We start from the raw sequence: 24,775 nt of genomic DNA on the forward strand, positions 1-24,775 counted from the left end.
TTGGCCAGGAGAGGGTGCCCTTTCATGGTCTGTTTGTGCGGTGGGAGCCACAAGGAAAATGCAGAATGGGGTTAAGTATGCAGGATGCAGCAAGGATCCTGCCTGCATGCTGATCCTGAAATGACTTGGAAGGAGGAACGTAGTCATCCGTAAAAGCTGCTGCAATCCAGCATCAGAGCTTTGTGCAAAAGGCTCGGATGGATCTTAGAACACGGGCCAGATTGCTGCAAATCCTGTCTGTACTCCTCCTTGGCTCCTATGGACTTGCTGCTGGGCTTTGGTTAACGACTTTCCCTTCCCGGTCGATGGGGATGACAGTAGTGGTCTTAATCCTAGAGGAAGTGGAAGCCTTGAATGCCATTACTCTTTGAAAATGCTTTGAGATGCGTTGTGGAAGACGTTATTCTGTAGATTTTCACCAAACATCTGTTTCTCTCTCTAATCCTGTATGGGAAGGTTTCGAAAGACAGCTAGGAGAATGGAAATAGCCTGGTAATGCTAACAGCTTAGGCTGGTGCAGGCGTAGGAGGGTCACTTTTTCATTACAGGAGACATTGCAGGATGGAGACTTAAATGCTTTACTGCAGATTGCTGCTCACCAGTAACCTGCATGCTTGTAGCTTTCTCCCTGGTCTAACTCCTGGCAAGCTTTGCAGGTCTAAGATGACTTGATCAGAGACTGTAGAATGGTGGGGAGGGTTCTCTGAGGTTGTCTTTGCTTTTGTAAGTTCCTATCAGCTGTTTCTGGACCTTCTGTTAGTCTGAAGAGTTCCCTCGGAGAGGAGAGCACCTCCCCACCCATCCCATTTCGGTAGGGATTAGACATACGCAGTGGTGTGGCGTTCAGATCTGTACGTCCTCTCTCTCCGCAGTGGGGAGGAATGTTTGAATCTGGGGATGTGTGGATCCTGATCCAAGGGACCCATGCCAGGTTTGTGAAGACTTTTTCAGGGGACATCAAAATGCTAGAAATGTTATCTAAGCCTCGCAGCCACGATGGAGGTGTTCAGTATGTCTCTCCTCACTTTGCAGAGAAGAGAAACTGAAAACCAAGAGCGAGGGCCCTGGCTTCCATTGCTGTGTTCTCATTATTAAGTCAGGAAAGGAAAAGCAGCTGTTTTATCACTCATCTTTTTATCTTGCGTCAGTATAATCTGTCCTTAAAATCAGACTACATGATGCTACTGAGGTGGCCCAACGAATGCAATGTCTGAAAACACTGGGTATACTCTGATTTTCCTGCTAGACCTAACCCAGAGGAGGGAAGCGTCTCGAGCGCTGGCAGGAGATGAGGCAGCGCAGGCGGCAGAAGCTAGACTGCAGTGTGGGCAGCATGAACTAGTTACCCCCAAGTGACTTGACCTCAGGTTTGTGGCTTGGGCTGGGCTGCGTGTACATGCTGCTGTCTGCAGGTAGGTTCAGGATTTAACCAGGGTTTCGCTGTGTTTGAATGACCTCAGGCAGCTTAGCTCATTCTACTGCTTAGCCCTATTCTCAGCCTGCCAGAGCATCAAGTGCATTAAAAACGAGAAGAGCTCTTCAAGGTCCCATTTAAGGTCTCCTGTAAGGGCCAGGCCAAGCTTGTTTCTTCAAGCCAGTTAATAGAAGTTTGGCCAATTTAGATTTCAGTGTCCCAAGCAACAAGGCTCCCACCCTCTCTGCTGGGAGGGAGAGACAACTCCACAGGCTGTTGACCCTTCCTGACATTTTTTCCTAGTATTCAGCTGGTCAAAAAGGGTCTTTGTTCGATTTTTCCTATCCCTTCTCAGTGACACCCTTCGGACCACCCTAAACAGTCCCTCCTCCCTCCCTGCTAATTAAGCCCCCCTGAATCCCGGTCAGGGTTTATCATTCGGCGCCCCGCTCCCTCTCCCTTGCGTTCCCGTTCCCGGCTGCAGGCGCTCCCTGCGGCCCCAGGGCAGTCGCCCTGCGGGGCAGGACACCTCCAGCCTCCCAGACTGGAGCCCCCGGTTCCTCTCTCTACCCTGCTGCGTAAAGCAACGTGCTCACGAGGGGCAGTGCTGACACACGCCCTCCCCAGCAGCGGGCTGTCTTTTGGGCTTGGTTGTTAAATCCTGGTGAGCTTTAACCAACTGGGGACTGAGCTTTGCTTTCCTTTCTCCCTCTGTTTTCTTGCTCTCCCTCCAACTCGGCATTTCCAGCCCGAGTCCTCCTCTTCTTCCCAGTCTGTTCCCCTTTCTGTGCCTGACAGCTCTTCCTCGCTCTGGACAGCGTGCCGGCTGCGGATACGGTTAACGTCCTTGCTGGGAGCCCCCACCCGCTGTGTGCACGCACGTGCACGTGCATGCTCGTGCACACGTGCACACTGGGTTCCTTGTGCGAGGAGCGGTGCTGGCTGGAGGGGAGCCCTTGGGCTTTCTGCCATTCCCCAGCAATATGCCGTGAACTATTAATATCCCCTAAGCGTGAATGCTGCCCATTCATTGGGCTGGTTGTGGGGGGAGCTTGCGGTGCGCGCGTTTTCTGCTCCTCCCAGCGTTTGCCTTGGTAGCACCCCAGCGGCCAGCTCTCTCCAGCGAGGACAGGGCTGAGCACGTGCAGGGGTATGTGTTGGACTGACTGGTTTTGTCCTTCCCTCCTTGCCTCCTGTTTATAGTTCAGTGTCTCAGAGATGTTTCCTGCCTCTCTGCCCCCACCCCTCCTTCTCATTCTGCTTCTTGAATGAGGAAATGAGTGGAAAATGCTTGAAATCCTCCTCTGAGCTGAGCCCTTTTTCCACTGGATGCTGGAGCTGCTGTGCTGCTGGGGCCATGTGGGCGGAGATTCCCAGCCCCTTCCATGCCCATAAAGAAGGAGGGGAGCAGGGCCCGTGCAAAGGACATGAAGGCAGGATCTTTGTGTTGCAGATGTCCCCCAAAGCCTGGGTTGGCCATGGGGTGACACAGCGAGCCCCCTCTCCTCTAGGTGAGACAGAGCGGAGGAGGAGGCCGGACCTGTGTGTTGACTGGGAGTGTCCTTATGAGGTTGACCAGTTCCAGCTCCTCCAGACTGGGTCCTGGAGCCCAGTCCTAGCATAGATGCTGGGAGGAGAGACACAGCCAAGTCCTGCAGAGGCATTAATGCACGGTGAGCTCTTGCCTTACCCGTTGTGTTCCCTCACACTGGCAGTGGTGTGGCATCTTACTGTCTCTGCCCCCTTCCCCACTTGTATGACTGCAATAAGACTTCTATCCCAGGTAGGCTGAAAGCCCACCCAGACTCATATGCTCACAGGTATTTATTTTATTGACACTTCTTAGCCTTTTCCTGCAGGTTCTCGCTTCTCTCTCGGAGATTCAGGAAAGGTGATATAAGAGGTGCACTGTTTTTATTTATTTTTTGAACTGCCAGAAGGTAGCAGTGGGGACTCTCTGAGAAGAGGATCTTATTTCACAGTGGTCTGAGCTGGGGGTGGATGGAGGAGGCGAGGAGAGTGGCTTTTCTCTAGGGTTGCCCTCCAAAGACACATGGAGGTGTCCACGTTCTCCACATACCACTGCATGGTATCACAGTGGCTCTTGGCAGCTCCAGAATTGGTCTTTGTCATTTAAGTAGGACTTGCTGCAAGTTGCCGCTCTCAGCTGGATGCCTGTGCCTGTAGTTATACCCCTGTAGAGATGTGTTAGCAAGAAGGTGGTGTTGCATTTAGCCAGATAAGAACCTTGTTTGCTGGGAGGGAGCAGCCTGATCTGGGGCAGAGCTGCTGCACCACTGCCTTAGCTGACGACTGAATTCTTGCTGGGCGCTGCTGCTAGCAGCAATGAAGGCAGTAAGCGTGGCGCTGGACCCGGACTATAGAGGCACAGATCAGCAAGGCCCAAGAGAGCTAGCTGACTTTCGTGGGAGGTGTTGGAGAGGAAAGGGGTGTTCCTAGAAGCCCTCCGTATGGTCACGTCATTCAGTTGCCTTGCGTTCAGACGGACTGCTTTCGGGTCAGGTATGGATTGGCTGTGACTGTTCATGTGCTCAGCTTGGGAACCCGGAGGATGGGAGAAAGGGAAAGGAGCCAGCTGGACTGCTCTGCGTTCTCAGCCCTGCTTTTTCATATTTTTCACTCCCAGGGTCATTCCACTTGAGTTAATAATAACCTGAACAATTTATCACACATTTCATCCTCTGCCTGCTAACTATTAATCCTTACACCTCCGACTGTTCCTGCAGCGTGTTTAGGGCTGACAGTGCAGAGCTGATGTGGCCGCCTCCAGAAAGCAGATCAAGCCGTCAAGGCCCTCAGAGGAACAAGCAGAAAATGGGCTGGGGCGTATTGTGGCGCTTTGTTTTTCCAGCGCGTCCTGCCTGCAGCACTTGCTTTGCTGTCAGCGCCCCAAGGCTTTGTGTCCGTAGTATCTTTCAAGATATTTTACTCTGGTAGCACCTTCAGTCCTGCCCCAGCCTGGGGTAGAAACACCTCTCTGGAAGAGTTTGGGTCTTCGCAAGCTTTGGCAGATAATTGCCCCTTGTTATGACCCTCATCAGGGGGTGGGGGAGCAGTGTTTTGTGATGGGGAAAATAAGGTAGAGAGCTTAGCGGGGAGGGGAGTATTGCTGAGGCGATCAAGGCTCAGTTGGGTTCCTGATGTCCAGAACTATCTTCTGACCCCTCTTTTGTCTGCTGCGGCTCTGCGCTGGGGTGCTTATGGCCGCCACCACATCTTGTTTTGTTATAGTCCACTGGTTTCCACTGGTGCAGATAAATAGCCGCTTCCTTTGCCATTGGTTACAGGGCAGGTAGCGCTGACTGGTTACTCTCCAGGAACCCACTGCGTCCGCTAACAGAAGCCCTCAGTCCCTCCTCTCCACTCGCACGGTCTCTGCCTGGCAAGACATTCCATCACACAAAGCTATAATAAGACTTTAAGTCGACAACAGGCTCATTCAGAAGACTTTCTGCTAGGAGCCCCTTCCTCTGAGAGACAAGGTCTGTCTGAATATAGGCTTCTCATTGACTGGTCACCGTGGGGGAGAGCGGAGGCAGATAGCTGAGCTGTTTTCACAGACAGTGAGCGCCTTGCGACATCCTCCAGCCTGGGCAGGGGCAAAGAGGAGAACGGGCTGCAAAGGCAGTTGGGGTGGTTGGCAGGAGTTTGGGGATGAGGCTGTGGCTGCGGGAAGGACAGGAGGAGATGTGTGTTGAAAGCGTCTCAGACGGTGGAAAGCGCTCACATTTTTTTTCTTTTTTCTGATCCTCACTTGTTAAGGGTTTGGGTAACGCTCCAACCCCCCTCAGTAATTTCAAGAGGAAAGCTGGTTTGTGGCTTCCCCTCAGCGTACCTAGTCTTGTTCCTGTTGTTCTGACCATCCCACACCAAATCATTTCACTGCCTGTCCTTCCTTGCACTGCATCTGTGGTATGTGTTTTCAAATGCAAGCTTACTAATTTCCTCTCTCTGTCTTATCCCTTTCTCGTGCTCTGCTTGCTTGCTTCTCTCTACTTCCTTCCACTGTCCGTGCTATACTTTCTAACCTCCGGCCCTTTTGCCTCCCATTTCCTACAGAACAAACTCCCTCCCTCAAGTCTGCCTTAACTACTGATTTTTTTCATCTTAGCCCTGTATCCTAGACTCTAATCTCCATTTTGTTCTTCATCCCCTTGCAAGTAATCTTTGACCAATTACATCACATATGACATGGAAGTGGGATCCAAAATTCAGTCTGTGAGACCTGCGAGACCAGCAGCGCTGCCAAACCTCACCCTGTCCTATCAAAAGAAATAACTCTTGAGCAAATAAATTCCATCTGCAATATGAGTGTGTCCTTGGTAGAAACAAATCCAGCAAGTGCAGCCTCTATGGTCCTTTTGACGTCCTGCTGAGGCTGGAATCCCTACCTTGGCCACTTGTTTGGTTTGATGGGAAGGGAGAGTTAGGGACAGCCTGGCTTCCATCCAAAAAGTGTCCGGGGGCTCATTTTTGGGAGGGGAAAAAGTGAGGGACCTCCACTAGCGTTTCAGCTAGGCGGAGATGTTGGAAAGGTGCAGCTGTTCAGTGTCTGCTCGTTTTCCTGGAGCCCGGGGAGCCCTGCTGCCTGTGTGTGTGTGCGGGTGCTAATTCCCACCCTGATGTCCCCCGTGCTGGAAGCAAAGCCGGGACCGGGACAGAGCGCTCTGCAGTGCTGCTGTCTGTCGCGAGATGGAGAGCAGGGAGGATGGCCGAACGGGGGAAGGACTTCCTCGGGAGTGAGGGCCGCTCTGAAGTGGCAGTGCGGGACGCTGACAGTATCTGGGGTAAGGCTGGTGTTTCACACGTGCCGTGGGCAGGCCCTTCCCTACGTTGCAGCTGATGTGGCTCCAGGCTTTGGCTCGGCCGCATGTTTGTGGCTTGCCCTCGTTACCTTCAGCTTCCAGGTGTGTAGGTAGGGAGCAGTATTTCAGTTTGGCTTGGATCTTGAGTGCGCCTGGAGCCTCCCAGAGCCCAGGAGGGTTTGGAATGGTCCGTGGGTTCTGCGGGGCAACAGAGAGGCGCATCGGGGCTGGCGCGCACGTCCCAGCGCTGGCGTGGATGGATGGGGCAGGACAGCGGGGCGCTGGCAGAGCTCTGCGTGCCTGCAGCCAGGGCTTGCGGAGCGCGTGAGGTGTTCGTGCGGCCGGTTCTTTACCTCCGGCGGAGCGTGAATACCTGCCCGTTCGCTTCCTCCTCCGGCTGCTCCAACTGACCTTTGGTTTGGAGGGGAAAACGCTCTGTCGGAGATCCCAGATCCCGCCTCGGTGCTAGAGGCAGTGGGAATGTGCTTTTTGGAAATGAATTCTCTCCCTTTTGTGCCTTAACATGTGCAGTTTGAAAGCAGATGCAGCCAGACAGGGCTTGCTTCACGATTGGCTTAGCAGCAGAAGGGACTGAGGATTTGGGAGCCTTTCCAGAAGCCCCAGCTGGTTTTGCTGCTCGGGGATTGGCCAGGGCTGTGGGAGGACGGTCGGACGGGGCGATCGCTCTGCGCTTACAGCCTGGCCACCTGCGCGCGAGCCTCACTTGCATTGACAACAGCTAAGGAGCAGCAGCGCCTTGGCTGGCAACAGCTCCCATGTGGAAATCCCTGATTTATCCAGCTTTACCTTTGCCACCTTCCTGTTGCAGCAGTGGTGGTGACTGATGAGCTCCAGGATTCTCACTGTCTGCCTTCCTTCTCGCCTGCTTTTTTCCTACCAGCCGGTATCTGGCAGTTCTTCCCCTCAGGAAGCGTGGTTTTGACGGAGACGCAGTACAGCCTGAAGGTAAATCCAGCTTAGATTTCAGCAGCAGATTGTGGTTTCTTTGGATGCCTGCTGTTCTTGTGCTTCTGCGCGCGCGTGTGTAGGGGAGGAAGAGGAGAGAGAAGGGAGAGAGGAGCTGTGAACGATTTCGTAAGGGAGCGTCTGGCAATCGGCTACGTGCGACCCCGGAGAATCCTTTCCGGAAACACTGCCAGGTGAAGCTGCTTCCCGCAGCAGCAGCGTGCTGTCAGGCTGACTGTCCGGCGTTCTGCAGCGGGTGTTGCGTGTCCAAATAAACTGGCTGGCGGGATCTGTATTAGGTGGTGGTTGCTGTAGCTGGGAAAGGGAGGAGGATCTCCGAGCTGGTACACGTTTCCTAACATACTCAAGCTGTTACTCGATCCCTGTCATTCCCCGGCTGAGTCACAGCAGCGCGCTGGGCGAGAATCCGCACTTTCCTTCTTGCTCTTGCCGACTGTTTGAGTTGGAACCTGCGGGTTCGGTGTGTGAGGCTTTTTGGCTCCTTGTGCAGTCGACCTTTTCACTCCCAACAAACCAATCTCTAAACTAATGAAATGAAGTGAGTGTGCTGCTCACTGTTTTTGGACTGCACAGGTTTTCTCAGGGCTCCTCTTCACCCCTTCTGTAACTGGGATTAGTGCAGATTAAATTGGTGGCTAAGAAAGCACAAGTTTGACGTCTGATCCAAAGACCAGTGAGTTGATGGAAAAAGATGCATCGGGTTTACAAGGCTTTGGATCAGGGCCTTAGCTATGGTGAAGGGGGAAGAGCGAACTCTGCATTATGACTTTCAAAACCATGTGCATGTATGTCCAGATATTCTTTCTTTTGGAGATCTTTGCGCTTAGCAGGAGCGTATCAGTTTGCCTTATGTAATTTATCGTGTAGTGAGCTAATACTAATCTGTCGTAGCATGTTACCAAGGTGGGTGGCTGTTTTTTTCAGTGAGTATTTGTTCATGGCTAGTTTAAACATCAATTTTTTGTGTGTTTGATTTTGTGATTTATTTTTTAGAATGCCTGTTTGGTGCACAGGGAGGAGGGAGAGAGAAGCCTTTTCTTTTAAAGATCATCATACAGTCAGAAGATATCAGACCATATATCCTGATGTTATTGGCAGTAGTTTGCATTCTTTTCCTTGTGCATACTTGAATTCTTATCAATTAATGTGCTTTCTTTTGTTTGCGTTTTAACTGAAACATAGTTAAGAAATGTGGAAGTGTCGCTGAGGCAGGCTGAGCATCTCCTCACTGCTCTGCCTGGATACACCATCGGGGACTGTTCTTTGCACAGTGAACCGTGCAGAGAACAGGGGGGCAGTTCAAACCCCCTAAGTTTTTCTCCATCCTTCTGGGGGAAAATCAGATCAAATCCTAATACCAAAATCTCATCAGTAATTTTCTTATGTGACAAAGCATAAAATCTCAATGCAAAGCAGGTATAAAATCTTGCTTATGGGGAGGTCCCTTCACTTCCTTTGAGAAATAGTTTTCTAATAAAAGGCAACTGAATAAGTCTTATCATGTGTCTGTTAAGCATTCCTTGCCTGTGTTGCCTCAGATGTCCAAACCTAAACATATGTATGGGACAGAGTGCCAGCAATTTAGTTCCATAAAAGAACAAAATATGGTTATGCAATAAGGGCCCTTCAACGTTTCCCTTGAATTCTGTAATAATTTCAAAGAATTTGAAGGCTCTCAAAATCAGTTTAAGGAGAGTAAAAGCTCTCCTTAGGGAGAAAAAAGGTGCCTTTTGCCTGAGAGGTGAACTGCAGGTCTACCAAGGATTGCTGTGCGGCTTTGCAGTGAAGGAGCAAACTGACAAGTCGGTCTGGACTGAGACGCGCAGGCATTGCGGGGTGATGTTAAGGGCCAGGTCGCTTGACCTCTTTGTGCCTTACTCAAGCCAGGTGGGAGCCTAGGTGAAAATCAGAAGTGTTGCTGAAAGCCAGATGTTGTGTCAGAAAATTATCAGAATAGATAGAGTTCGGATATCAGAACAGAATAAATTGTCACCCAGTAGGTAGGAGAACAGAGTTGGTCTCTTCCCTTAAGCTGTTTATTCCTTGAAGAGTATGAGAGAGTGTGACCGTAAGCAGAGGTTTGCCAACTTGCATTTGAAGTTTGCATGATTTTGGAAGGGTTTTTGCATTCAGACGTATGTGGGAGTTTAATCCTCCAAATATAGGCAGTGTGTCAGCAGTGAGGCTGCTAAGGCAGGAAATGACTCCCAGTGCAATCAGTTACTGTGCCTGAATGCATGCTCTGTGGAGAACTTTAAACGGATCCTCCATGAAAGAGAGGATGTGTGTGTTGTTCCAGAGATTTATCTCACTGTATTCATTGGTGCATCGGATAACAAGGGTATCTCCCTTTCATCTCCACCGACCTGATAAATAAAGACATTGTTCCATCGCTCTGCCCATCAGATTTGGTAAAACGTATCACCAGATCCCGGGAATGAAAGCCGAGCTGGTTGCAGAGGGTATAAAAGGCATTCTTGTAGTAGCACGAGAGCCGCAAAGGCTGAGATACCATTGCAGAGGCATGAGAAGTCCAGCTGATGTGGCTCTTCGCAGCTCTTGCCAGAACCTCCTGCTCCATGTTGTGCCCCAGACGGGTCCTAAGGTGATAGTGGCACTGTTCTGCATCTTTTGAGAAAAGTCAAAGGTGAATGTGACATTCAGCCCAAAGCATTTTTTCCCCTTACCTGCTGGAACTAATAGGAGAAGAGACCCTGACTGAAAATGGAGAAAGCATCCAGAGTGCTGGAAACCATCTACTTGGCCCTGGACTTACTTGAGAGCAGGGCAGCAAGGCAAGGCTGATGGGCAGCGCTCTGCCCTTCTGTGGAGGTTTGTGGTGCTCTCTGGAAGGATTAGAGCATTGGACGGAGGCTCAGTGTCTTTGGACATGGCTGGGTCTTGTTTGCAAGTGTGGCATGCGCATATGAGATGGGTAAACTTGAGAAGGACAACTTGGAGTATAGATCTCTCAGATTACAAGTAGAAACACGTGGAACTGTTGATGCTGTCTTCCTTTTACATGTGGGTAAGCTGAGGTGTGAGATGAGGTCCATATGGCAGCAGAAGCATCTGCAGCTTAAAGGGACGGAACTAGAAGTCAAGCCTTCTCTTTTTTCAACTTCTCTTTTTCTGCAAGCTCTCTTTCCCATCCCTACCGGAAAGCATGAGGGATGTGTTTGGCTGGATTTAGAGGTGGAATAAAGGATGCGTTGAAAACGGCAGGAGTCTTCCTGAGGGCCTGGTGGCCGGTGGCTAATGCGGGAGCCGAGGAGGCATTCATTAACCTTTGCGCTGAGCTCCAGCGCGATCTCTGGTGAGGAACGTCGGCAGCAGAGTGCGGCCACATTCCAGTAAAGCCAGGGGTCTCCCGCCCCGGTTAATGATTGAGCCACAATAACCCTCCTTGTGCTGAGTCTTTCTGAAAGTCACCTCCAGATAATTATATTAACTTTTCCAGGCTGCAGAGGCGGTATGCAGAAATTTAAAGAGACAGGATCTTTTTCTATGTTTTCGGCAAGAAATTTTTTCTTTTTCATGTGCAAGAAGTGATGAGTAATGACTTTCCTGTTTAATTTTCTCTGTTTTCTTTTTGACTGATTTGGCGCATTATTTACACGGTTTTGTGGATTGGCTCATCAGACGTCTTGAATTGTGCTGGCCTTGTGTGCCAAGAGCTAGCGTTGCCCCACTTCGTGCTTCTTGTCTGTCATCTGCTTGTGTTACTCTGTTATTGCTCCTGCTTGAGGAGTGATCCCCAGCGTACTTGGCTGGTGCAGCGATTTCTCTGCCTTACTGCTTGGGGCCACCCTTCTGCTTCCTTACAGCGGTGAATCATTCTTACCTAGGCTGACCGTGTTTTCTAATCAGGGCTGCTCTGAGCCAATCTGTGGAAGTCAACGGAGTGAGCCTGAATTCGAACCCCGGGTCAACGAGAGGAGGATCCTGCGGCTGGTCCAGGGGCTTCTAACCACTATGTCTGTTGTTGTTCAGTTTTGCACATATCGCAGGCAGAGGTCTCTTCAGCCCGCTGATCTTCCTCTCTTTTCCGTTTCCAGGCATTGCCTGACCTGTCCCAGTTAATAATTGACACGTTACCCTTGCCACGTGGGCCTTGCACATTTACTGAACGTGCAGCAGTGAAGCTGTTTCTCCAGGCGTTTGAAGGATTCCTTATCTGAACGGGGCACTTGTCATCCAGTGCCGGTTACAGGCTGAGTGAGTGTTAACGGCTGGCTGTGGGAAGGGACCTTAATAAACAGAACAGCTTGGAGGACCTCTCTTAATGAGAAAGTGCCCCAGGGGGCTTGGCTATTTCATGTCTCACCACAAAAAGGCACATTGCCATCTTAAGTTCTTATATTGTTATGCAGTCAGCCAAGATTAGCAGTTCTTTTCTCCTGCTTTCTCAGCGTCCATCGTGCAGATCCAACCGGAACACCAGGTTTGTGTCACAGATTGTTGCTGCCAGTTCAGAGAAAGCTTAGGACCAGCAAAACTTCATGGCAGCACTGAGTCAGGTTGTGGTTTGATATTACACCTTGTGTACATAAGATACAGCTGCTGAATTTCAGGCTGCTGCTGAAAGAAACAGTCTCTCCCTTTGCATTGGATCTAGAAATTGCATAGGTTTTGGGAGCTAATCCGACTGGAAAACATTCATCGGTGCAATCATGATTGCTGCACTCAGCGCAAAGAAAGCAGCAGGAGCATGTGGCAGTCAACTGGATTAGGTGTAACATCAAACTGCGCCCTCGGGTCTGATGATCTGCATAAAAGGCCTGGAGCAGCAGGAAGAGCTACAGGTCAAAGCTGAGTCTCCTTAGCGGCACAGTGTGGGGGAGTCTTTCTAGGCCTCCTCTAAAGCCTGGTCTGGTCTGGTCTAGCTGTGTTGTCTGGCTTGCATGGACTTGGATAGAGGTGCTCAGTGTTCACCCCTGACTGTCAAAGCCCAGGTGTTGTAGGACGGGATGAACCTTCAGCGGAGCCAGAGCTGTGAGGAGTGCTCATAATGTCCCTACAGTTACTAGCAGGAAGGTAATTATCAGTGTGTTTCCCTCTCATGTCCTCCTATTTCTTTTCCTCCTGTGTATCCAAATTTGATTATCTAATGGGAATCATCAGGGATTTTCGTGAGGTCATGGCTCTCAAGTCCAGATCTTCCAAGATAGGATGACTCCTCCCAAGAAACCAAACTCCCAGCAGAATCAAGGGCACTGAGGTACCACAAGCATCTAGGCCCTCCTTCCCCAGTTCCCAGAGGTGAACATCTGGATCTGGGTCTCTGTGTACCCTATAGTAAAGTTTTGGGCCTCCCTTTGCTTGCCTGGGAGCAGGAACTCAGCGGCTCCTCCCAGGATGGCATACCGCTGAACTGAAGGGGCCCAACGTGTGCTTGAGCTCGAGCTCGGGTGTGCCTGGGGATTTCCTGCCGTTTATCTCGGTGAGTGAAAAGCATCTGACTGCAACATGTGCATACGGGGTCTGGAAAGAGCCTGCTCGTTCTGATTTAATCATAATCTTGCTGCACCCTTTTGGAGCGGTCTTTGATGCTTATGTTCAAAGCTTCCTAGGACAAAAGTGTTTAACGCCTCTACTTAAGAAGAGTGCTTGGGCTCTCAGTAGCATATTCCACCCTCTTTATGTGCTTGTTACTTCCAGAACTGCTAATGTAGGCATATCAGGTAGAAGTGGGAGAGGATCCTTCTAACCTGCAAGTTTGTCACCTCTCAAGTGTAATTTATCTGCAAAGGTAGATGATGGGATTTCTTTTCTCTTTTGCTCTCTCTTTTTTTTTTTTTTGCATGAATTTTACAAGAATATTTTCGCTCTTGTCAAGAGCACAGGTTCTCTTTCTGAATGCTCTTTTGACTTATGCAACACAAGAGTCTCATTCTCTTCCCGTTTCTTCTAGGAATGGCAACAAAACATATCCCCTCCGCGCCCCTCCCAAGTGGAAGCAGTGCTACAGATGAGTATGCTGCCACTTGTTTTGGAGGGACGAGTTTGTCTTGCAAACTAAAGGCACCTACTGCAAGCTGTGAGGTGGAAACTGGTTATTTTGTGAAGCTAGGCCAGTAAATTTGCAGACCTGGAGGGTTCCGTCTCTTAGCTGCCAAACTCTGATGTGGGCTGCAGGTGGTAAAAGGATGAAGCAGGACTGTAGGGACTTCTGCTGTCCCCCTTCCTCCCACCCACCTTGTCTTCCACCAAGGGATCAGGTGTTTGCACAGGCCTGTGGCTGGCATCCTGCAATACCTCCTGGTACCAGTTCAGTCAGGGTGGTGGGGAAGGAAGCAAAAGATAGAGGACAAGACAGTGAGTATTTGAAAAGGGAAAAAAAAAACGAACCAAAACAAAACAGAAAGGAAGAGCTAGAGAGGATGAGGCTTTGCTGCAAAAGTTGGGGAAAAAAATTCTGGTTGGGGGAGCAGCCAGTCAGGCTGGGGCGAAGAAGGTGAAGTGGTTGCTTGGGGGGGTTGCAGGCTGAGGTTTGTTCAGAGGACATTAGCAGAGGCGCAGCTGGGAGAGGGGTTTTCCCTTATTGCACCCCAACTAAACTGTGAATGCTCAAGGGCAGTCGCAAACAGATGTGTCACAAGACTGCTGGGACACTGACGCTCGCTGGTGACTCAAAGCTCACTTGATCTTATTTCATTAGTGTAGTTGGGTAAGAGCAGAACATGTGGGTAGTCAGGCCCAGCATTTGAGCTTCGTTTTCCTGGACAAGTAATCGTCCCAGCAGAATCTCGCCGTAAGGCCTTCCTTAGCAATTGCCGTGTCCCATCCCTTCTTATTGTCTGGTGCTGCCCCTTTTCTCAGAAGAGCCTCCTTTCGGATCTGTCCCGAAGGGGCTCGTTTCTCTGGTTTCACAGCCCAGAGCAAGGTGTCTTTTTTCCCACGGAGGACTGTCCGTTAGTCAGAACCACTGACATCAGCCTCGCAGAGCACGAGCGTGGCAGCGTCATGCTTACTTGTGGGGGCTGAACGTGAACTTTATGTTCTAAAGGTTAACGTTCCCTCTAACCTAAGCCTACTGCGAATTTAGGAAGCAGTAGTTTCCCCCAGTTAAAGAAACGTTTAAAGGACTTAACATGCCTGAGATAGTATATACAAGAAAATAGGTCAGTAACTTCACTGTGCTGGAGTTTCTTCCATTACCCTGCTCTGGTCCCCTCTTCTCCCTCCCATTTCTTCTCTGGCCCAGAGAGTGTTTTCCTGGCAGATGCAAGACTGAGTGTTGAGTTCATGGGCTGCATTAAATTCAGCGTGTCCTTAACAATGTCTTATCCTGTCCTTTTTATTTCACTCAGCCCTGATGTGTGCTTCCAGCAGAATCTGTGGTGGGCAAAGTAACAATTGTCAGTAACTGAGCTTGGCTTTAAGTTCACCTCTGCTTTTTATCTTTAGTAATAAGTATGTCTGATTCTGACCTTTCATTGCTGCTTTGGAGCAGAGAACATTCCTTGGTGGACAGCTGTGTGGTCTTGTTTCTGTGACATGTAAGTCTTCCTTGCCTGCAGGTTGCCTTGGCAGTGGTTGTCTTGTAAAGGCAGAGAAAAGTAGCTGTGTGTCTGTCGTTTTATCTTCCCAGGGTCTCATCCTCTTACAAAAATGAATGAATTCTGTGTTGTGTCAATCTTGTAACATAACAGTGTGACAACAGGTCAGTCCAAATAAATAATTTACAAATCTTGCTGTAGGACGTTGCAATGTTCCTCCCTGTCCTCCAGGAGTTACTGTCCCGTGGAGGAGGCACCACGGTGGAACACACACAGATTCCTCAAACCTCTTGAGTTCACAGTCCTGCTAAATTGTCTCAAACCACCGGTGAAGGTGCCTTGTGCTGAGATGCTGGCTTTTCAGTGGGAGAAGCTGAGCAACGGTGCATGGCAGTGGGGGGCCGGTAAACTGCCTGAGATGAGGTGCCAGAAAGGTAGGCATGGGGATGGTGGTGCTGACGCCTCAAATCCCCACAGCTGTCTGCTCGGGGAACACGAGCCGGGGTCGCGGTCTGCAGCGCGTACGTCTGGTAGAGCTGCATCTGTGACAGCTGAGGGGAGCTGCAATCCCCAACTGCAATGTTTCTACCAGCAGAAGTGCCAAACAAAAGCCATGTTTTTACTGTAAAGCTCGTTTTACTTGAGAGGTGTTTTTATTGTCCCAGTAAAATGTGTGTCTGACATAGTATAATAGTATTTGCAGCAGAGAGCTTTTGCTGATACATTAGGCGAGGGAAGTGCAGGTTTCCAGGTAGTTTACATTGCTGTCCCCTTCTCCCTGTTGTGTCCTGACAGTCTTCTGTGGCGCTTATCAGATGGTTATTTACCAGGAAATGAAGCTCTGTGCCGTTAGTTTTCTTTTTCTATCACAGCAGTAGTGTCCTGGCTTAGAGATGTTCATCCTTTAAACTGTCTAGCATCAGCCAGACAGAAGAGGACTGCTCAATTCCTGGATCTGCTGCATGGTTTGCACTTCTTTCCTGGGCATCTCCAGAGGCTTTAGACACTGAGGTTCCTGCCTGGTCACTTGATTTATATGTGCAGCTTGTCTCAGTAGAACCAAAGGAGCAACTCTGATCTCTTGGACCCCACTTGGACGTCTTAAAAGCATCCTTCTCCTACAGAGCTCTCCAAAGCACTTGTTACTGCTCTCCAAAGTAACTGCCAGCTTGTGCAGCAACTTCTACAGGCATCAGGGCTGTTTACTCCGAGTACCTTAATAGACAAGGCAAAAAAAGCATATAGTGAACAGAAATTGCCTCTCTTCTTGGGAGACCGGCATGATCTCCTTCTAAACCTTTGTGCCCATGCTGTGGAAGGACACTTTGCTTTCCGGGCAAGTTGAAGCTGACCCCATTCCTTTCCTTTCCCACACTCAGTGACTGCAGACACCTCTGCAACATGACTTTTCCAGTGCTGCTGGTGTGTTTAAAGAAAAAAAAAAAATTAGGCATTTTGCAGAAGCAGCTGCATCATATCAAGCTACTTTGTGCATCTGAGACTTGAAGTCCTGAGTCTACAATTTTAAGGGGCACGTTTAGGGAGGCAGTACAGTCCAGTGACAAGGGAGGCAGTTTTGTGAATACAGGCAGTTGGGTTATATTCCTGGTTTTGCCCCTGACTCACTGCACGGCTTAGGAGAGGCTTTGCCTCAGTCTTCTCCTCTGCAAAAGGGGGATAACAGAGAATTCTCTTTTCTGTAAATAGTTTGTGACCAGTGAGCGCACTGGGACACTGCTGAACCCTACCACCACGTTTTCATCGGTCCTTTTGTCCTATTCACCATTTCTCTTCTGCGGGCCTGGGAATACTCGATCCCTGTGACAGCGACCAAGCCGCCAGTACTCGCGTGCTGCCGTCAGAGTGAGCTCCCGTCGCTTCTGCGTCCTCCCGGCGGGAGAGCCGGCGTGTCAGGAGCGCCGGCTGACGCACCGCCGGGGCAGCCAGCATCGCCTCCCTGGCCCCTGGAGGGAGGCAGCCAGGAAGCGGGGCTGACCTTTCCTCTCTCCACGCTGGGCTGCTTTCTTTAGAGCCTCCTGTGAAACCTTGAACAGCTTCTATTTTGAGACAGCTGCCTCTGTAATATACTGGATTTCCTGGATTTCTTTTACCTTTCTTTTTTCTTTCTTGTTTTTTTTTTTTCTTTTGTAGGGACACTGGTATGAAAACAGTATTTATGCTTCCTCCATATGCTGCTTTACTCCCCAGCCCGTCTAGAATAAATGCAGTGCTATGTAGTCAACACAAGCCAGGAATTATTGGGTTTGGATTCTGGATATTGCAGTCCCATTACTGCAGATAATGGTTTGCAATCTGATCTAGCACACAGCCTTTTACCTTTCTTATTGTTGCTTTCTAATTCCAGTTTTTATGATGGAATCCCATCCCTGCGGTCTGCAGGAATCTCTGGAATAGCATTTGTAGTTGTAAAATGACATAACGCACCTCTTTAGGGAGTCTCTTCCATGACATGGACTAATGCACCTCACAGGGGAGATGCAAGGGTTAGTTAAAGCTCATCAAATGCTTTGGGGATGTAAAGCTAAGAAGTCTCAGGCCCCTGGGACATCAGAGAGGTTTGTTGTGGATTGTGGACTGTATCTCGCAGTGGGGCTCTGCCTGCAGCTGCGACAAAGGGGAGCACAGCTGGTCTCGGGTTCTGTTCTCAACGCAGATGGCCTCTGAATGGGAACGGTTCCTGGAGGAAGGAGCGGTGTTTTGGGGGTAGGCTATTTAAACAAAAGTCAAGGGTAGGTAGGAGGAAGATGCAGGTGCAGCCCCCCTTCTGCCCTGCTTCACCAGTTGCACTCCGTGGTGATGCAGTATTTAGAGTAATGCAAGCAACTGTGCAAGTTTGTCCTCTGCCCGGGGAGCTGGGGAATGGAGCCTTAAATTGAAAGTGGGTCCCCCGTGCTCTGAGCCTGGCTTGAGGGTCTGGTGCTTTCCTTAGGAAAAGGAGAGTTTGGGTCTGGGTTGTGGATTTTGGACCATTTTTGCTGAAGATGTGGTGATTGTGTAAGGACATGGGGACTTCTGGCAAGAGGATCCTCTCATCCGGCCAATCGAGCCTTTAGCCTAGGTGTCTAGAAATTCCCAAGGATCTGAGACGTGGGGGCTGCTGAGTTTGCAGCAGGGACTGAAAGGGTTAAAGCGTCTTTGCAGTGTGATTTAAAAAAAAAAAAAAAAAAGAAAAAAAAAGCCATTTCCTTCATGTCCAGAGACAGTTTATTTTCTGGGCATTCTTCGGGACTCAGGGAGGTGCCTTTTCTTTAAGGCATTTCCTGTAAGCAAGTTTATATTTGGATTGGTGAGAGGGGTGGGGAGAGGAGGTCGGTGGTGGGGAGGGGGATCTGGAGGCCGAAGCTGAGTGACCTAAGCTTTTGGCTCCTTTTTCTAAATTACTCAAGGTGGCAGCAGCAGCAGGAACAGTAATTTGGGGATCAGCCCTTTGTCTGAGTGGGACCTCCTGGAAGGAAGAAGTAGGGTTCGGAAGTCCCCCGCGTGTTTCCCCGCGTTCTTTAGAAGCGCTTTATCCCAGCCTGGTGAAATCTGCTGTGGATTTGGATGCGCAGCAGTTCACACTGGGATGTTAGAGATCCAAAATACACATTTGCACAGATGGATCAGACCAAACAGCACAGAGTGAAACTGTCTGTGGAAGAGCAAGCCCTGATTTGCATTAAACCCTCGGTGTTTAAAAATAGGAACAAAATCCCGTTACCAAGCTGTGCCTTTGCAATACTTCCCCCCTGGTTTTGAACTTCATTGTTCGTGACGTTGTTAATTTGCCTTTGTTCACCGCGTTTAGGAGTCACGGACCAGAACCCATCGTGGTGGGACCTGTGCAAACCACGTGGCTGAGCATGTGCGCTCTGTTCCTCTGTAAGCAGTGTCGTTGTATGGGAGAATTAGCTTCTTATGAATATACCTGGGGGTGCTCTTTTGCGCTTGCTGGTTTTCGTGGCATGACTGAAATGCAGAGCGAGCTGCCTGCGCTGGCTGGTTGCTTTGCATCACCTTGCAGCTGTTTGGTTGTTTGTGCTGTCTGCCTGCTGGGATGGCAGGGAGCTAGCGACCACTAGCATTGATTGTTTATTCCTTTGTTCCATGGAAAGATCAGAGAGGAATCGAGTGTTTTGGTAAATGAAGCTGACTTTAGCAAGGGAATTCGATCTGGGATAAAGATTCAAGTCAGCCTCGTTGTTCATGCAGTAGCTTTGGTGGAAATTCACATTGCGCCGGCCACAGAGAGCACCTGCCTGGTGAGAGGTGAGGAACTAGTACGTGCTTCTGTCTTTCTTCCCTTTATTTCTACCTGCTAAATAGTGACCTGCTAAGTCATTGTTAAGAATCTTTCTCTATAATATCTGTAACTTTTTTTAGGTTAGCATTAGGAATTTATGGGGCACATGAGTTTATCTCCACCATAATTCACCGCTATTAACAGCAGAAATTAGCTATGTTCCCTTGCCCAAGAAATGGTCAGTGCCGAGGAAAGGTGACCAATAAAGGGTGTCGTCCTTTCCCACCCGGGTTTCCACCCACTGCCTTTAAGATGATGAAGGTAAGTCCTGTTAGACCCAAAATTCTGAGGCTCATCATTGACCACCTCTATCTAATTCTACTTTTTCCCCCAAGATAACTTTGGCTTCTGTTAAAACAAACAAGCAAGCAAGCAAGCAAACATTAAGACCATCAAAATTTACTTTGCTCTTGATGTTTGTAGTGCAGATTTAACTCTTTTCCCATTGATACTTGATCAGGCATTTATTCTTGTGCAAAATCCTTGGAGCGTACTGCAGGAGTCCTTGCTGCCCCTTTGGTTAAGGTATAGCAGGGTGGGTTAACCTCAGGAGGAGACTCAGTGTTTCAAGCAATTCTCCCATTGTTCCACATGCCAAGTTTGTTCTCCCCCATTTTGTTTTCTTTTTATTACTGTGATTTCCTAACATCGGAAGAGGCGAGTTATGAAACTGGAGTTATCCAAACACGTCTTGTTTGAAGATAGCGTTTCATCCAGCAGATGCAGCTTCCTGCCCTGTAAATGGTTTTCATTGTTTCGCTTTGGCTCCTGGCCCTGTATCTGTTAGGGCCAGTGGCAGCGTAGCTGAGCTCCGCCAACCTGAGGAGTGGCGGTCTCAGCCATGAAATACCACCGACCCTGAGACTGCTTAAAGAGGCTGAACTGGGAACGCTGGTGTTTTGTAGATATCTTTGGAAGACGTTTTAGAGGCTCGCTGGAGGCTGCCTCTTTCCCTAGATTAAGAAGGCAATGTGCCTGATTTGGGGCTGCTAGGGCGCTAACTCTGATTTGGCTGCTGCTTCAAGAGACTATCAGTTTTTCCATTTTGCTTGTCCACTCTTCAAACAAGACCCTATCTAGAGTGGTCGGGTGGTGCCATTTCTCCTCTAATACACATCAAGTCAAAATGATCCAAATATTAGCCTTGAGGGATCCTATGTGTTTGAATGGGATTCAGACCTTAGGGCTACGACAGATACCTGCTGTTGAAATGGAGACAAGAAACAGCACGGAGGCCAGTTACAAAAAACTGCATTGTTATCAGTGCTGTTCTTTCAAGTCTTGGGTGCGAACCAGGTTCATCTTGTGCCGGCCTCCGTACAAAGATAGTGTCTGGTCTAATGGTTTACATTCAGATTGTAAAACAGGAAGAAACCAGAGGAGAAGGTAAATAAAATAATGCGATATTGGTCAGTGGGATGGGGATTATTCCCAACAGAAAAGGCACCACATCGTTGCCAAATCTCTTGTACTGCAGAAGAAGAGGGCTTGAAGAAACATTTTGAAGGTATCTGGAGGCCTGTATTAGTGAGTCAGAGTCTTCCCACTGGAATTGCTTACTTGTTAAACAGCAAGCATGGGAAGTGCATATAGTTGCAGCCATGGGAGTTTCTTTTACTGGTTCAAGGAATTTATGCCAAATATGACATTTGAACCATCCAATTCTGATTTTGTTTAAAAGTGTTTTGTGGTTCCCTCCCTTTTCGAGAACAGAATTGGTTCTATATTAAAGTTAGGGCTATTTGGGGGTGAAGCTTTTCCCGACTGCAGCTTTCTGAAGTCCCATGGACCCTTCTCAGCCTCTAGTGCACAGAGAGAGGACAGGTCCAGCATGGAAATCCCCCAGGACATGCAAATCCTCTTCTCTCGGATTGCCCCGCTGGGTAGGGGGCTGACAGCTGCTCCTCCTAGCTGCTTGTTCGTGATTCAGATGCTCAGCTGCGCGGGAGGAACGCGGTCCTGTGTGCAGAAGGAGTCCTGGCTCCTGCGGCCCCTCCTGAGAACCGGTGGTGCAAGGCATGAAGAGCAGCCCGGGAAGGGGCCGCTGCTTTGGGCGGAGAGCGCAGCCCCCGGGGGAGCCTTCCTGAGGGAGCCCGGCCTTGTCTCGTGGGAGCCAGCACCTTTCCTGACACATGGAGAAAGTCACCTTGCTTCGGCTGAAAGCAGCATCTTTGTCAGTGCGTCGGGAAAAAGCACAGGGCCAAGAGGAACCGAGTAACCTGCGTTGTCCTTCTGTGTCTTTGAAGAGAGAATGAAATTATTGAGGGTTCCTTACAGTTTTGTTATCGCACTCAGAACTGGAGACTTGAGGATGTGTTTACTGGAAAACCGTTGGGCCCTAAATCAGAATTACCGGTCATAAAAGAAAGAAAAGGCTTTAGAAGTGCATGCTGCTCCTTGTTTGCTCGCATATACTATCTGTGCAACAGAACTGTTTCATGTGGAGCGGCATAAGTAATGCCAAAAAATTCTGTATTTCAATGTCAAAGTTCTTTGGCTTTGGCTGTATTTGTGCCCTGTTCTTTTCCCCTTTTTGTTTTGCATCTGTTAAGTTTCTCAGGCTAAAAAAATTGTAAACTGTGCTCAAATTTTTAAGCATACAATCATTCACCCCATAATTATCTCTGTTAGGTAATTGGAAAGTACCATCTGACAGAATTTGTCCATTTTCTCCAACTTTAAGCATTTGATCCAGAAAGCAAAAAAGTGTGAATTATGATTTTCCTGTAGGACAGTTAAATAGCAAAGGTGACTTAAGAAAGCAGTGGTCTGCTCCTTGACTAACTATTACAAATGTGACAAATGTGATTATCAGTGAAAGAGGAGGCTGGTCTTATCTCTTCTCGTTATTGCCTGCTGAAATGGATGGTGGGCAAAATCTGTGTTTTGATAGTGAAAAGCTGGAAATTACACTTTGCTGGACAATTGGAAACAGTTGACACACATGGGTAAAGCTGCAGGAATTTGATAGTTGACCTCTGAAGGTCACCTTCAGCATCATGACTTTGAGCCCCAGCTTGCTTGGGGAAAAAGAGAGGGATTGCAAACGCTCTCTGAAGCGAGTGCTAGCCTTCCCGACGGGGTGCAGCGGAGGCGGGAGAGCGGAGGCGGGAGGGTTTGATGCGCCTTGGCTAGCCATGCGTCCCTCTCCCCGCTGGGAAGGCCGTGCGCTCCCCGCTTCGGAGCAGGCTGCTGGCGGGGGTGTCGAGGTGGCCGCAGAGTGCGTCCGCGCGGGTGCGGGTGGGAGCAGAGGTGGGAAGGTGCTGTAGTGTGTGATGGGTGCAGCCTTGCCCCCTTCTCCTCCTTGACAACAGTTGCAACTTCTGGTTTTATTATTTTTTTAAGCATACTTTTAGTTCTTCTTTTTACAGCAAATATAAAGCGTGGGCCCCAAATGCGTGAACATCTGCCATGAGGGAGAGGTGTGCTTATTCATTGTTCCTTTTTTTTTTAAGTTTTCATGGTTTTGGCATGGCACAGTCATGTGAGTTCTGGGTATCTGAGGCGCCTCTTCCAGGCCATTTTGTTTTGCCAAGGACCGTCAGGCAGGAAAGCACCGTCTCTGGCTCTGGGAGCGCCTGGGCCACGACACAGCGGGAGGGTGTTTGGGGAAGAACACCTACAAGTCCGGTTCTTGTGCTCTTCCCTGGGTGTCTGCTCTTGACCACCGTTGGGACAGAACACGGGTCTGCATGGCCATTCGCTCTTCTTATATTCTCATCTGGGCGCCTCACCTCCATGAATATTCAAAGATTTTCTGAGCAGGGCCAGAGAATAGTTACTCCACTGGTAAATCCCAGTGACGATAAGATGAAGCTGGATGGTTACTGGGGATTTGCGTTGCAGCCAGAGAACTTGGATGGGGATTTATTCATGCGCAGTGGAAAGAACACTGCTGCTGCAGCACCTTGGTTAAAAGAGGCGGCTGAGGTGCCGTACATTATTCCCAGTGCTGTCCTCCCTGGTCCATCCCCAGACACAGGCTAGAGATCTCTGCAGTGGCTGTAGGACACGTAGCAGGGGATTAAAGACAAGGTCAAGAAAGAAGTTCTTTTGATGAGAGTTTGCTGGAAAGCTGAAGCATTTGTGACTCATGCTCCATTACCGAGGTACGTTGATACTGTTAGCTGTGACCTTGCACTTACAAGCAAGCGGTATGTAGCCAATAACTTGAGCAGGCAGGCTGCTAGTGGCTGAAGGATTCTGGGCAGCAGAGAGATGAAGGCAGGTTGGGACTTGGTTGAAGTTGACTGATTAGGTGAATTTTCAGTAGACTGTGTTCCTCTGTCAGAGGAGCTTTCAGAGGAGCTGGGTGTGCCTCAGACCTCTTCCTTCAGCGGCTGGCTTCTGTGCAGGAAGCAGCAGTGGGAGATCGCGCTGTCCCCTTCGCTCGCTGCAGCCAGCAGCAGTAATGCTGTGCCTCTCTCATTCTTGTTTCCTAAAGCTTTTTCTCCTGCTTAAAAAGAAAGGTGTTATTTTTCTTTTTCACGAGAATGTGTTGTTTGTGAATGTTCTTTATGGGATGTGAAGCTGTGTTGCAAACCTTTATTCATTAATTAAGTTCTGCAAAACTGCTGCTCCGGAAGCAGCACCAAGCGCTTGGCAGAACTCTGTGGTTTGACGCTCTTCCTTCCTGCCCCTGATTTGAGCAGTGCAAACCTGGAGTTAGCCGTTTGCTTGTACTTATGGTACCCCTGATACCTCTGCCTCTTCTTCCCTCCTCCACCTCACCTGTGCTTTGGGGTGGCAGGTCTCGTTTAGAGGTGGTGGACATCATTCCAGCCCCTCAGGGTCATGTGAAAGAAGTTCGTATCTCACTTATTATTTCTTTGGACAGAAGCCTTCAGAGAAGGTAGAGGATAATAAGGTCAAAAGTTTAAATGATTAGTATTTGATAAGGTTCACTGAATTTTATCTTTTGTCTCCATAGAGGGGAGGAAAACATGGTGAATTAAGAACATCTGTCTTGGCAGTGACAACCCGCCCTGATTACTTGGCTCTAGGTCAGAATGGAGTCCTGTCTCATGAGAACTGAAGTCTCTGTGATCCCAATCTCCTTATTAAGATTAAATGCAGTGATTACAGGTTTCCTTGGGGATCTCTGGCTGCGTTGGCAGAGTTGCTCACCTGCCCAACTACTTCGTTTGATGAAATTACCTGCTTTACAGTCTTATTTGTCCCTCCTTGAACAGGAGCTCTGCTTGTAAACGGCTCTTGGCAATGTGAAGACAGGCACAGATAAATATAACTAGATGTTGTGCAATTCTATGTTTTGCAGATTATTGAGGGACTTTTGTTTCTTTGCCAGGCTTCTAAGCCGATTGGGATATTGAATGTTACAATAGTGGCTTTGTCATTTCTTTTCCAATTTTCTAATGCGAGTCATTCCCCTTTTGTCCATCGCAAGCTTTGCTTTGGAAGTGGGTAACTGAGAGGCATGTGCTCAGATGAACCAGCACGCAGAGCTCAGGACCGTGTGCTGGGCTTACTGCAGCTGCTTTGAAATTTGCTTCTGTCATTGAGGTGGGCGTTGAGAAGGGCTGAGGCCTGCCGCAAGGCGCGGGAGGCAGTCGCTGGGTGACGGCTAGATCCCGTCTGCGTGGGTTTGTGCAGCCGCTTCCCTCTGCCCCGCGAAGGGTGGAGGGTTGTAACCGTGCAATGGACTTGCCGTGTCTCGGAGCTGCTCGGGAACTGGGGGGGGGCAGATTTTCTGTGTGCTGTAGGGCTGCAAATATCTCCGGTA

General features: G+C 49.3%; 1 protein-coding gene across 4 annotated transcripts in view; it reads left to right on the forward strand.

Annotated features, from left to right (window-relative positions):
- The window catches only part of STARD8 (StAR related lipid transfer domain containing 8), a 108,464-nt gene that overhangs the window by 39,252 nt on the left and 44,437 nt on the right, over nucleotides 1-24,775 (forward strand). The window contains exon 1 of one of the 4 annotated variants that reach the window (XM_067304521.1): nucleotides 7,107-7,206. The exons of the other annotated variants lie outside the window; for them this stretch is intronic. The gene's annotated coding sequence lies outside the window, so the exon portion shown is untranslated. Of the gene's footprint in view, nucleotides 1-7,106; nucleotides 7,207-24,775 lie in introns of those variants that run through there. 4 annotated transcript variants of the gene reach the window in all.

Source organism: Apteryx mantelli, chromosome 13 (genome assembly GCF_036417845.1).
Source record: "Apteryx mantelli isolate bAptMan1 chromosome 13, bAptMan1.hap1, whole genome shotgun sequence".
NCBI lineage: Eukaryota > Metazoa > Chordata > Aves > Apterygiformes > Apterygidae > Apteryx > Apteryx mantelli.